Here is a 14,709-nt window from a genome sequence, read left to right as displayed (position 1 = left end):
TGAGTCAAAGCAGAAATAAAGATAATAGCTGATATTAATAAGAACAAAACAACCCATTTGTCTGCATTAAGATATATATGCAAGTTAGCTAAGTTAATCCATCCAAGCCCTGTCTGAATTGTTCCTGATGAGCAAGCCTTATTTAAGCAAGGAAATGTTTGAAATCAGCATCTCTTCATATCTAAGTACTGATTAAGTGATGTGAGGATCAGGCCTTTCAGAGGAACCTCAGAAAATTTCTGGGCAAAACAGCTCCCAGCATCAAGGGTCACAGAGATTATTTCCCCTTTATTTAGATGCTGAGCCGGGGTCAGGGTATACCTTCAGGGATGGCTATCACTTATTCTCAAATCTGCTTTAAGTAGAGAACTATCATTGCTGCATTGAGCTTGATGCTTGAGGTGAGCTGAATTTGGTGTGAAAGGGGCTGCAAAGACTGTACTACAAAGGAGAGGTGAGTCTCCCTCCCCGTGCTGCCCTGTACCTTGCATACCCATGGCAGGGGTACAGCCGTGGCCGGGCTGTACAGGTGGGCTCCTCTGCTCCTACTACTCCACTGCTCCAGGGGTTCTGCAGGCAGCAGTCATGTGGAATTATGCTAGGAAAGGGAATGTAAGGTTTTTGCTTGTTTCGTTGCATCTGAGTGCGTGGGATTGGCAGGGAGGGAAGCAGCTGCTGTGACAAAATGTCAGAAGAGCCTGGTGGCCATAGTCATGGGAACATTTTCATAGAAGTTCAGACACCAAAAGATTTTTGGAAAAGTGCAGGCTACCGAGTGCACTTTAACATCAGACACTGAATGAGGCTGATTTCAGTACTTAATAGCTGTTTAACAATAAATCTGGTGCCCTCTGACCAGTCAGTATTTTTCAGAGCACCTGCAAGTTCATTTGAGAGCTTTGTTTTTCTGTTGAACTGTTTCTGAAAAGACTGGCAGTATCTGTTTGCATGTGAGAACCCGGGCTTTCGTTTTACATCAAGTGTTTTGAAAATCTTATTGCAACTACAAGAAATTTCCATGATGGTGATTTATTACCTTCGATTACTGCAGGAATTGTTTACCATAACTGGTAACATAATTATTATTCTAGATTTTAGGGATTGTGCAGATTGCTTTGTGACTTATTTAAAAATAGCTGGTAATAGGGTGCAACTTATGAATAAATCACAAAATATGCACTCTGCTATGCAGCATATTCCTAAGCAGAAGCTGAAGAGGCATTTTAAAGGAGGCAGGTTTCTATCAGTGGCTTCAGCATGCCGCTCTTCACCCACCTCTGTGCAATTTATCTTGGGCTGTAGGCAGCGACAGAGGCAGCCTGGCAGCATCTCTCTTGCTGCTTTGGTGGGAGAAACAGTGACAGAAAGAAAATGTCCCTCTGCCATCCACTGGCAGCTGCAGGCTTTGAACAAGTCTGTTTATACAGTGAAATGCTCTCCTCTGTTCTTGGCCTTCTTACTGGAGAGGTGTATTTTAAAATAAGTACATATTTCCCCTTGCATTTCTCTGTGCAAGAGAACTGCACAGACACGCAAATCATGGGCGCTGCTGTTGTGCCATCAGCAATACGGGAGAGGACAGGAGGAGCTTTGAGCCACTGTGTGAAGGCAGCTGTGAGTACATGCAGCAGCTCGGGAATGTGTCTGGAAAGCGGATCCTGCCTTGGCTCATATGTGATGTGGAGTTGATAACTACTTTTGCCACTCCTCCCCCTCTCCTTCCCTCCCAGTGAAACTTCCTGTGCTGTAAAATACATATGGATCTTCTGCCATTACTGAGGATGCTTGAAAGAGGAGAGGGGGGGCAGGGGAAGGGAGAAATGTTTATACCACCATAAAAAATACCACTTTTTGGTAGCAAAGGGGTTTTTACTGTGAGAAGAGTCATCAGTTTAACATACCTTTTTATTATAAGAAGAAGTTACATTACATTTGAGTTCTGCATAATTATTAATACATTAGATCATTGTGAAGGTGGAACATATTACACATGTTTTTGCAAGGTGCCAGCATTTAGCTGCAGCAGAGGAGAGGCTTCTTGTTAATTTGGCACAGTTAGGCAGCACCTAAGACATTCTTATTACCAGCAGCAGTGTGCAACGCCTAAGAAAAACAAAAGGAGGTAGATGTTTGAATTATTTCAGTGTTTCCCCCCACACCCTCCTTTTACTGTATGTCATGTCTCTTCTAGGAAGGCAGCTATGTTGGCCTAAATTCCTTCTGGTAGCAAAGAGAATAATCAATTAATAAGAAAGAGAAAAACCCTTATTGGCACTGCCTTTTCCTGATTGTGTCATTCCAGATCATCCTATACTCAGTACTCAACCTGCGTATACCTAATGTTCTTGCAATATATCTTTGTGTCCTTTTATCTCTCTTTCTCCCTCTTTTTTGGTTGTCATTCTGTCACTGATGCTGTCAGTGAGATGAAAGGCAAAAACCAGCCATAGTGCTGAGTAATTCACATTGGTGGATTTTTCACCCTCAGAAGGAACAACTGATATCTATTCTGTGGTATTTTCTCAATAAAATGTTTCAGTTTTCCTCTTCAGAGTGTGTAGAAATAAATGTTTCTGCTTGTACTCTTCCAAAACATTGAACCCTTCTATGAGTTCTTAGGAAATTGCTTTCTGAAAAAAATAAACCTGTGAAAATAGTTCAGTCAGAAAACTTGCACAGGTAGAGACGCGGTAGATAAATACCAGAAAATTTTGATGGCATGTTTAAATATGACGAGAAGGAACTATATTTCATAGGCAGTCTTTAAGATCTGAAATTCTTTAATGTGGTGATGTAAACACAGCGTATGTGTTATGGGCACAAAGTTACGGCGACAGTGCTTACGGCATAAACCGCTGCTTTTTGCTTCAGTCTCGCAGCATGTTCATATGATAGCATCACACAACATGAGTGGAGACTTGTCCGATGCTAGGTACTGTTTTCTCTGTTGTAGCGTTAACAGAGGAGCTTTGGGCAGGCTTGTCCCGTGGGTTAGGACTGCTGTGTGGCTGTGTGTCCCGAGCTGTGCTGAGCCGTACAGCTGCGCCCCGCAGTGCTCAGACCGTGCCCGCTGGGCTTTCTTTAGAGCACCCGCAGCCATCCTGCCCAGCCGGGGTGCCCCAGCACGGCCTCCTGCTCTGTGGGGGCCCCAGCAGAGGGGCCATCATTTTAGTTTGGCCAATGGGGGGTTTGTGGTGAATGCATTTTAATGCTGCACAGTAAAGTAGAGCTGTTAGCTTGCAAAAAAGTCATTATGTTGTGTGCATTGTTTGACTAGTAGCGTGTGCGAGATGGCTGTTATTGCAGCTTACAGCTATTTTAATGCTTCTGCACAAGAGGGGAAAATGACTGTTCTTCATTGCCTTGCTGTGCTTAAAGCCCATGGCCAGTGTGTGCCATGATGTGTACTTGAAGTGCTCTTTAAATGCCCCTTTTAAGGAAAAAATATATATATAAGGCAGAAAAATATTAAAATCTTGAAAGACCAGAGGAGTCTGGGTACCTTGATATGGTAGATACTGCTTTTTCTGTTAAACTTGCTCCTTCAGATCTGGTCTGCTCAAGCAGTTTTTAAGGTAAAGTCCCTTGGCCAAGGGCACTGTGTGTCTATGCACACCTGTGCCTGTGTTTGATGAGCACCATTTCAGCCTCTCGTTGTTATCTCCACAGCTCAAAACTGATCATAAGTCTACAATAATCTGTGGTGCAGCCAGATAAAACATTTAACCAGTGAGCAGGTCATTTTAAAAATTGACTGCTATGTTTCCAGTCTTATAGCAAGGTGCTTGTAACCATCATCTTCCAGATAGGGCACTCACTGTCTGAGAAGAATCTCTTACTATTCTTCAGGTTTTGGTAACTCACAGTTTTGTAGCCAAAGAGGAAGGTGTTTCAGTTGCCAGGGAAGCCTGTATGCTAATCATGGCAAATTACTAACAAATCTAGGCCATAATCTACTTCTTAGTGATAGCAATAAACTGAGGAAGAGCTGACAGGGCGTCTGAGAGTCTGACACAGTTTAGTAGGGGGTTCCTGCAAGGCTGATCTTCAGAGTGCTCTCATCAAATGCTTTCAATAATGACTTATATATTAAAAAAAAGTATGTGTATATTAATGAAATTTGCCAGCATTGCAAAACTGAGAAGCATTACAGTGCACAGAAGGATCAGCTGGAGAACTGACTATCTTTTGATCAATGGAGTAAATAAAAACCAAATAGAATAAATGGCAACTTCTTACACTTCGGGTCTAATTACAGGTGTTTGTACTGTACAATGAAAGTTCATTTACAGTTTGTACTGTAAAATTGAAAGTTTCACAAGAAGGGGAAGATTAGAATGTAGTAGTGGAATGGAATGGCAGGATGGAAGCAAACTGTGGTCCCAGAGTATACCGGTCAAATTACTTCCTCTAGGTTTTGACTGAAATTAATGTTACTGCATGTGTCTTGATGAAGAGTTGACAATTTTTTTTTTTTTTTTAATTTCTGTGTGTTTCAGTTACTCTGGACTTTTTTTTTTTTTTTTTTTCCAGTAGTGTGTTGCTGTCACATTAAGTCGATAGGCATTGAGAAATACCTCACTTTACTGTTGTAGCATTGTTTGAATTCTGGAAGCAAGCCCTTTGGGGTTTAGAAAGTATTGTATCCTCTGTGAGATACCAGGGCAAGATAGTCAGCCCTCATATATAGTGCATTTGCCTGACCTAGTGATCCTGCAGGCTGGCACTTTTAATGTACATTTACAGTAGCTTTTTTTAATACCTGATCATCTCCCTGTTACTACTAGCTTACTTTTTACATACATCCTGCTACCGAGGAGAAGAAAATTAAAAGTAACAGCTTTCCATATTAGGAGTCATTCCCAGGTCATGGTTTTGAATATACTACACTAGAATGAATCCCAGATCATGATTCACATAGGATTTTGCAGGTTTAATTATCTTGTCTCCCTTTTCTTTGTGACATAAAAAGAATAATTCTGTGGGTCTAACTAGTTCAGCAGAGGGAAATGTCAGAAAGTGGAAGTCTTCCGGGGCTTAAAAGGTACATTTCACTGCGGATGTGGACCCCGGTGATGGTGGGTGGTTCTGCTGAAGTGATAATTCAAGCGGCTGTGTGACCGTCAGGAGGCCCCTCTTGAGTCTCTGCCGCAGTTTTCTCTTGTTCCAGAAGGAGGACAGCTTGAACTTGCAGAAGAATCTTAACTGTCTTTGTGCACCTCCTGAGTTGTTTTCCATGAGCTGCAACAATATATGGTGTACATAGCCAGAGTGGTGGCAACGGGGTGTTCTGTAATCTCAGACCATACGAGCACTGAGTATGGCTAAGAGAAATTAATTACTGTTATAACATTAAAGAACATAAAATTACTTTGTAGATGCCCTTATTAAAAAAATAAAAGTATCTTTTTGGATTTAACCTAATCCCTTTGAGGGGGAATTAAGCTAAGCAAACAGAAGCTGCTGTACTTCTGAAGGAGTGCTTCCATGCAAGGCTTCAGTGTGCTTTAGCTTGACATCTTTACTTTCTTCATCTTGACTTCTGTAAGTAGCTTTGCCTAGACATGTCTGTTGTTCCCTATGGATACCAAACTGGCACTGTATTATAAACAGTAGGTTAATGTTTCTAGACACAGCCTTAAGCTATGTGAATTTTCACTTAAAGAAAAAGTTCTCTCATTCAGAAATAATGAGCCAATAAGGATATCAGAGTTGTATTGTTTTCTGTTTTCCTCAGAACTTTATATCCTGCTGACTGACTGGTATCCATGTAGGTGTTGTGTTTATAGTAATCTCGTAAATCACATTCTTACACCTTGGCTTCAGACTCAGGGTAGGCAGATGAGCTGATGTGGCAGATTAGAACATGTAGATTATAAAGAATTTTTATACTGTCCCTTAACATGTTTACTTCATTTCCCTGGAACAGGCATGAAGAGGTGGGGCAAAATGACTGTAATTCAGATGGCTCGTATGCCACAACTAAGGGACACTAGCCACTGCTACAAGAACTGTCTTAAAGATTGCAACAGAGTAGGCAGAAGAGGTGACCTTTTCTCCTCTGCCTCAACTTTGCCTGGCAGCTGATAATAAAAAAAAAAATAATTCCCTAACACCAAGGTAAGCCAAGGCAAGTCAAGAATCTGTTTCCCAAGCAGATGCCAAAGCAGCTTCCAGAGCAGATGGTGTTGCGTTGGCATGAGCTCTCTGTCCACACCCTGCAGTGTTTTGTGGAGCATCTTCCCTCGTAGCTACTGGGCAGTAAACACAACCCTCATTTGGCCTCTGAACTGGGAAGCTGGGCTGATATCTTGTGCCATCTGCTGAAGGCTCCTGCTGTGAGTCACTGATGGCAGTTGGAGCGAGTCGCCTGCGTGCAGAATCCTGTCACATACACGTGTGTCTCTGTTTGTTAAGAATGCTGCCAACAGGCTTTAAACATGGGCATTTTGTGGAGAAGGCGTAGAAGCGGCTGTGCCTTATCCTAATTTTGGAATCCATATCTCTGATTTCAGAATCTGAAACAGAGTTATAATCTAATGTCACTACAGCGTGTCGGCTCTGAGTTATATGAGCACATGTGATAGCCATCCTCCTACAAAGGGAGGGCACCGTTCACAATTTCAGAACATTTGGCTTTCAGGCATCTGCAGTCCAGAAACTGCTCTGCAGAGAGGTGGTGCCAGGACCCCGGCGTTGTTACTGAGCTGAGTAAGAGCTGAACTCAGGGCTCAGCACAGCCCCACAGCAGGGCCCCTGCCATTGCTGAAGTACGTGTCAATTAAAAGATGTTTTCTCTCATTGCAGTTACACAGGTCAAAGTGCCATGTTGACTCTTCTGTTTACTAATAGAAACCCATTCATAACAAGGTGTTTTCTGCCATTGAAGTCAGCGAGTGAGGGTGCATTTTCTTTTCCTTTTGCTGTTGATCATGCAGTCTTAGTTATGCATTTTTGTAACTAGTGGCCACACAATGAGTAGCTCTTTAAACAGCTAATGGTTATCTGGCAGCTAATCATTATCTAGCATTCACAGAATGGTGGCTTGAGCCTTAGCTGGCCTTTTGGGAGCTTTCTGCTGCAAGGAAAGAGGGAGATATGTTACTAGGATTTAAATTAAACCAGAAATCTCCTTTCCTTTGGATTAAAGAGTGTTAAAATAGGAATAAGTAGGAGAAGGAAGGTATTAATTTTAAGGTCAGTGCCTGACTGTCGCATGAGTTTTACTCGCTAGCACCTCTCTTAATTGCAGAAAATGGCTTACTTGGATATCTGATGTAGAAAGCAGATGAGTGTGCATCCTTGTTTTCCTCCCCTGGGAAGGTCATAGTGCCTCTGAGGTGAATAACAAACCCTGCCAGTGTATGGTCAGCAGATGCTTTCTGCACTGTGACTGCAGAGAAGAGTGAACTGCCACCATTAATGACTGTCGGCTGTCCTTTTGCTTTAGCTATTTCACCCCTTATTATGAGTATTGGTTAATGTGCTTTTCATCTCTTTTGTGTCTGCTCGGCAGCTGATGCCTCTCAAAGCAGGGACAAACTATCTTAAAGGATAAAAATGGGAACAGATTTTATTTGCATTGCTGACATCTGTGTCTTACCATTTTTTAGTATCTTTGCCACACTATGTACCTGACAGGTTGCAAGAAGACTTGTACTGACGTGGGCAAATGGTTGTATCTGGTTAGAGGTGAACTGTAGCAGTTCACAGGGTAAACAGCCCTAATTCAGGATTTTGCTGTAATTATTCAACTTAAGCATCAAGATGAAGGCTATCTTAGGAACTGGCAACTATCATAATAATCAACTTGTTTTAATTGACCCTGGGGTCGTTGTGGTTTTTATTTTTTAATTTTTTGTAGGAGGTTATTACATTTTTGTCTCTCCAAATCAATAAACTTCTTGTTAAAAATCTGTATTTTCTGTACTGCCCTCAGATATTACCAGTAGGTTGTCCCTCACATTGAGAAGGTTCATGCAGGAAGGATAACTTCCTGATCCAAGGAAATGGACAACAGAGTGCTATGGGCATTGGCAGGAAATTTGCCTTGCGTAGTGCAAACCACAGCATGAACAGTGGCTGTGTGCCTCGTGGAGGCAAAAGTGTTGAGCTTCTCTCTGCTGTAGCATTAGCCTGCCTTTAGATATGGCATAAGGTCTGCCTGTATGTGTTGCAGGTTTGTGTCACAGCCATTGTCACCAGGCTGACCTTGTCTCATTTAGCCTGATTTTCTCCCAGACTCTTGAGTGACCAGGTTCAATTTTAGAGTAGAAGTGGGTAAATGTGCTGCTCAGACTTATGGCTGGCATATGTTCGAAAAGCAGTCTGGTTTCCTCTCATCTTACACTGAAACATTCCCCAGTAGCTGACAAAGGCCAGTGTGGAGGTTTGATTTGCTGAGATGGGCAATTATTGCTTTTGAGAGAACAGAGAGAGGCTCTATTAGCTACAGGAAGCCAATAGCTGTTCACAAAAGACCCTTGATATTCTGGAATGAGCTGTAGTTGGTGCTAATTTCCGCTCTTAAGGGAAGTCTTAATTATCATACGGGAACAGAATATTTTAGGGAAAAAAAAAAGATTTTTTTTTTTTCCCAGCTATTGTCTCACTGCTAATGATACTAGAGAGACAACCCCAGTCCTTCAGGGAGTGTTTCCAAGAGCAGAGTAAAAGAAGATAGATATGATAATTTAGTGTTTGGTGGTCTTAGGTCTCTCACATACTGTGATTTCTCCTTCAATGCAGTGTATTTTATGGCAACACCTGCTATGAAACAGCTTTAGTATATGTCAAACCCAGCACAAATTCATTCTAAGCTCTATAGTGAAGCAACAACAGTAAACTTCTTGCCAAAATTACATATGCTTAAAAAAACCTGCCCTGTCCCTTCATGTGTCCTGACTCTCAGTACAGAACCACAGAGTCATAGACTCATTAAGGTTGGAAATTACTTCCAAGTTCATTGAGTCCCACCTTTGACTGAACACCACCATGCCAACTAAACCATGGCGCTGAATGCTACATCCAGTGGTTTCCTGAACACTTCTATTTGCAGCTTTATGTACTCATACAGGGGTCAAACCCAGAACCTTGGTGTTATTAGCACCATGCTCTAACCATCTCAGATAATCTAATGCATTAAGTACTTAGAAAAAAACTATCTTCATTTAAAGAAGTGAAAATAAAATTTGTTAGCTTAAGTTAATTTTGTTAACTGGTTTGAAGTGTCTTATGTTATAATGATGGAAACATAAGTACATACATTAAAAAAAATCCCCTGGATTTTAGCATATAGAAGGGAATGTTTTGTAGTGATAAGAAATGGTCCTTGACACTGAGATCGCAGTTGTGGTTCTATCTCCAGCAAAATAACCATGAACACTAGTAGATCACTGAGTTGAACTGATTTGACTAAACAGTAGAATTTGTATTTCTCAACTGTACCTTTCCCAGACAAGAATTTAGAGCTGTTTTTCTTATATTTTTCTTTTCTAGATCTGTATGCATATTTTTTTTTTTTTCCCATGGATTTATTACAGAATAAATTAATTTGGAGGTACTGTCATGGGACATTTATTTGATTCTCATTTGGAAGATCAAAACACACTTTTGAACCACAGACTCGATTCTTGGTATGAAAAAATATTCTGCCTGGTTGAAAAGACATAGTTTTGCAAACTAATAGAGCCTGAGATTCTATTTTTGGTACATATTAACTACATTTTCTGAGAACAAACCAATTTGTGTAATTACTCCAAATTCCTTCCACAGCTAGAAGTCTGTACAACTCCCTACTGATAGTCTTTTCAGTATTATTTCCATATCCATGCACTTATTTCAGTTATATCTTTTACAGGAATACTCATTCAAGAATTCTCTTTAGAGAGTGTTTTGTTGCTCACAGATCATCCATATAGTTTGTTAGTGTTGTGGTGTTTTGTTTTTTTTTTAAAACTGGAGTCTTTCTTTGTTTACTTCTTATTTATATATTCCAAAAGGACCTGAAAGCCCTAAGCAGTTCCGTGATCCTCTAGTGGGGGACACCCCACTGACTGAAAGAAAGAAAATCTCAAGGGAAGAGAGCTTAAAGTAGCTAAGATATAGGAAGTAAATAGATGTAGAAAAAGAGGATAAAGTGGAGAAACTGAGCCAAGGTTTCAGGAAAAACAAAGATGTAGTCTCTCTGAAATCAGATTAACTTAGGCTATTGGTGGTTAAAATGGATGTGAATGCAAAGCAGAAATTAAAACAATCTCCTATTCACTGCTACTTGATCTGTGCCCCAAGTTCTTGATAGTCAGAGAAATGCTGGTCCAGCGGTGATGGGTCATTCACCTGCTGCCAGACACACGTTGTTGTAGCCTGGTATGAGTCAGCCCCAGAGCTTCTTACCAACGTGAGACAGTCAAACAGTACCTGTGTGGCACCAGTTTCCCTTCAGACATCTGAGCAGAGAGGTGCCCAGCACGGTGGTTACTCTGCAGGTCTGTGGTGAAGGACTGCCTTTGAGCAGTCTGAGGTCAAGTCCCTTTCCCTGCCATCAGCCGTGCTCTGACAAACGGGCTCCTATACTCTCTTAAGGAGTGCACCTCAAATCAGGGGCACCCACACATTTCAACAATAGCTTCCACACCTTGTTAAAAACAGAACAGAATCTCCTGATCAAAATACAAAACTACCAACATAGCCTACATATTTTCTTACCTTTAGCCTGATCTTGATTTTTTTTTTTTTTTTCATATTTGAAAAATAGAATCCAAAAGCATTTAACGTCAGGTGTCTAAAATGACTGTGCTATGCATCACGCAAGTGTCTGCTGGCTTCTGAAAAAGCTGTAATTTTAATGCCTTTCCCTCCCTCTAGTAAATGGACATGGATATCCACATGGTTGAGTACATTAGGCTAGATAGATTATTCATTCATTTGCTGGAAGAAGTATTTGCAAATAAATGCTATTAAAAAAGAAAAGCACTGCAAATCTCCTTCATAGTTCTTTAACCAATGTTAGTGCATTACAGCACAGCTGAGTTTGACAAGACACTGATAGGTAAGTTCTTCTGAAGAGTCAGTGAGAATTCAAGGGATGTCTGAATTGTCTAATTTTGCATACAAATATTGATATTGTGCAATACTGAATAAATATACTGCATGTGCAGTGGGGCTTACATTCCTATCAGTGAAACCAGGGGGGATTTTTTGAGTAGAGTCTGCTGGATTTTATTTGAAAGGTGTACAGTTTATTTGCAGAAGAGAAGAGGCAAATACTCATTATCATTGTATTCCTTTACTACTTAGTTATTCTTAGAGTTTCCATTAGTTTTGGAGTGCTAGTGACTACTTCTGATTTGGAGTTTGTTTTGTTTTGTTTTGTTTTCAATCAAGCATTATTATTATTTTGTTAGCATACCTTTCTCCTCAGAAGGAAATTGCCTTACCCTCAGAGCAGAGCTCATCCTGTCTGATGTGGTCATGTGCAGAGCAGATGTTGAGTCTAAGCCCCCTACTTCCAACTCTTTTTCTAGTCAATGAAGAAAGATGAGCACTTCTGGAGTAATTTATCTCTGAAATCCATTACAGGATGTCAGGGATTTCACACTAAAATTGTGAAATGCACCATTTGGTGTACAGTGTCAAGATGATGGTGTTGGCCTAAGTATCAAACAAAGGCTCAGAGAGGATGGGATGAACACCCCTATGAGTGGTAGTCAGTTCTTGGTGCCGTGTCAATGGCTTGGCAATGTGTTTATGGAAAAGCAGTCTGACAGGATGGATTGTGATGCTGTGGAATTCCCATGGATTTACAGTCTCAATTTCCAATTTCAGGGAGGAGAACATTGCTATTATCAGGGAAAAATTCGAGGAAATCCTGTATCATTTGTTGCCTTGTCAACATGCCATGGATTACAGTAAGTCTGCTGTTTTGCTTTGACTGATCTTTGTTTATTACTCTTTTAAGCAAAATCAAGTTGTTTATAGTAAAATAATACATGTATATAGTAAAATAAGTGCCATTTATTTTCCTACTAGTTTGTCATTAATATTAAGTAATCAACAATCTTCAGAATTTCCTTTTTTTTCTAAACTGAGGACTTGTGGTTGGGTATTGTTTTAAGATAATTTATTATAGAAATAGCAGAGTAGAAGTAGCTAAAACATCCTATTCTACAAGAATAAAAACAATGCCAATGAATTATTTGGAAAATGTGTTCTTTTCTTGCTGCTATAATGATGTATACTGTATTTCTTTTTTAGTCTCTTTACAAAGAAAATGTCAGTTTAGAATTCATCTTGCACTATCCATTTCAGAATCTCTGGCCTTAAGCTGTGTGTATGGGATAATACCTTGCATATAGTAAAATCTTGAAAAATCTAGAAGAAACGATATAAGAGGGTGCAATAATTTCTATTTGAAGTGCATAATTATAATTAAAGCTCCTGTCAACTGAAGGTTACATGAAGCTGGATTGTACAGCTTTTGGACCTGTCTACTTTTGGCACTATTGAATGATACTAGTCAGGTTTTCAGATCAACCAAGTGCCTGTTGCATCTGGGAATTACAGGATCTCAGCACTTCTGTTACTAATACCAACTTGAAAAGTCATGGCACCAAGTGAGCCTGTGTGGAGATCACGTGAGCTTTACCTTTTTCTGTGGAAGCAGGGTTTAGCTGATGGAAATCTTCTTCAGGCTGTTGTCTATCTGCAACTATTCTATAGTTCTGGTATCAGTCATATAAGTACTTTTATTTGAGTAGTGTCTTTCTTTTATAGTTGTATATTCTTTGTTATGAAGGGGAGGATGTATGTTAGACTTGTCATCCTTGCACTTGTCTGATTTACAGCTGTGCAGCTCAAGAAACAAGCCCAGTTTGAAGTATGGATCGTGAGCCTAAAAATAGTAGCTTCTTAATGCATCCTGAGCCACTGCATGGCTTCCATTAGTGGTGATCCATTAGATCTTGGCCCCTGCTAACTCCTAGGAGAGAAAGCAGGAACAAAGAAGAGCCTGCATATGTTTTTCCCTGCTTTCTTTTTGTGAGTTTATGTTTAAAACTGACTGTTCTGCTGCTCTGTATTCTTAAATAATTCTTATCCAAATTGGTCCCTTCTAAAGTTACGTGATGGATGATTCATTTATTGTATAATTCAGCTCTCTCTTGAGAGGTATATCCCCATCTCCTTACCCTTGTCGTCCCCCGCCCCCGCCATTTTTTTCCCCGATATAATGAAGTTTCAGCTGAGTTCTATCACACAAGCTTACTCTAATCAAGCTGGTATTTGAAGCATCCAGCATGAGAAAGTACCGTTTTCTGAGTTGTATGAAACTCACATTCTCTGACTCTGCATTTCCATCATTGCAACTAGCTCCTACACAGTTGATTTTAAATGATAAGTAAATACTAGAAACTCACACTGGCAATCAGAGCTCCTTAGCTTCAGCCACAGTTCGGAATATCTTGCTGGATTAAGGGTAGCTGGGGAGAGTTGTCTTCTGTAAGGTCGGTGGGGTGGGAGCTTTGCTTTCATGAATTTTAGGAAGTACGTAAGGCTGAACAGATGCCTTTAACAAGCTTCATATTTCCAAAGGTCATGCCGGTCTCCTCTTTTGCATATTAGTGCTTCTCTTAGATCTCAGCCAGTAACAGCAGAATTTTTCATACATGTGAAAAAATGTTGGGGTTTTTTAATCATACGTTACGAGTGCTTCTTTTAGTAATGTCTGCTTTGTGTCCTTCCTTTTATTAGTTAATTCGACCGCACGACTGGCTGACAGAATACCTGAAATTATGTATGTCTTCTTAATGACTTGGCTAAGGACAAATGTATCTCTCCAACCCTAACTTGGAGCAAGCCATTTTGCTTGGATTTTTTGTTCTGTTTGTTTTCTGGGATATGCAGTAACCACGGTTCCCTCCGAGTTACCGCAAGGAGGACGTGGAACGCCAAGGCCGGCGGTTGCTGGGTGTCAGTGGGCCGTAGTGAGGCACGGCTCGCAGCCCGGCCGGGAGGCGAGGGCACAGGCTGGGATCTTGCTGCCGGCTGGCGGTGAATGGAAAAACTGCCGCAGCCGCTGTGAATTCGACTGTCACCGCTACAAATGTGATGGTCTGAAGAGCACACATCATCAAAACGCAGGCTTTTGGCATGTTTTGCTTTCTCTTTAAAGCAGAGCGTGTGGTTTATTCAGAGCAACTAGGTCTATGGTAGCTGGTTGGAAAAGAGCCATGAATGCTTTGAGCGGGCAGGTCAGGTCTGTAGGTCGGCTGTGACGATTATTCTTGTCACTGTTGAATGACTTGATCGGAGGTCAGTGCTACTGAGAGCAGCAGTCTCACGAGAAGCTCTTCACTGACAGCACTTCACCTTGCAGACGCTGCTTAACTAAAGATGCAATTAGAGGGAAGGAAGTTTTGCCTGATAAAGAGCTAGAGCATCCTCCCCAATCCCATCTTATGTTCAAGCAAAGAAGCTTCATCAGATGCTAGAATATTTAGCTTAAACTGTATAGACAGTATTTATTTCAAAAGAATAGGCACATGTAATTTGAAAGGTGAAGCAGCTTTACATTGTAGTTATGCTCATGCTTGATATATGTTATACAGTCAGGTTACTACTGTGAATGTCAGTTTTGCTGATAAAAAAAGAAAAATACTGCATAAGAAAAAAGAAAAGTATCTGCTTTTGTTGCCCGTAATTCCTGTTCGT

General features: G+C 40.7%; 1 protein-coding gene across 1 annotated transcript in view; it reads left to right on the top strand.

Moving 5' to 3' along the window:
• The window catches only part of ADAM22 (ADAM metallopeptidase domain 22), a 132,839-nt gene that overhangs the window by 61,037 nt on the left and 57,093 nt on the right, over positions 1 to 14,709 (top strand). The window contains exon 4 of the mRNA XM_040062556.2: positions 11,827 to 11,909. The gene's annotated coding sequence lies outside the window, so the exon portion shown is untranslated. The remainder of the gene's footprint in view (positions 1 to 11,826; positions 11,910 to 14,709) is intronic.

Source organism: Hirundo rustica, chromosome 1 (assembly GCF_015227805.2).
Source record: "Hirundo rustica isolate bHirRus1 chromosome 1, bHirRus1.pri.v3, whole genome shotgun sequence".
Lineage (NCBI taxonomy): Eukaryota > Metazoa > Chordata > Aves > Passeriformes > Hirundinidae > Hirundo > Hirundo rustica.
Note: the sequence above shows the minus strand (reverse complement) of the source record. Positions and strands in the feature narration are given on the sequence as shown.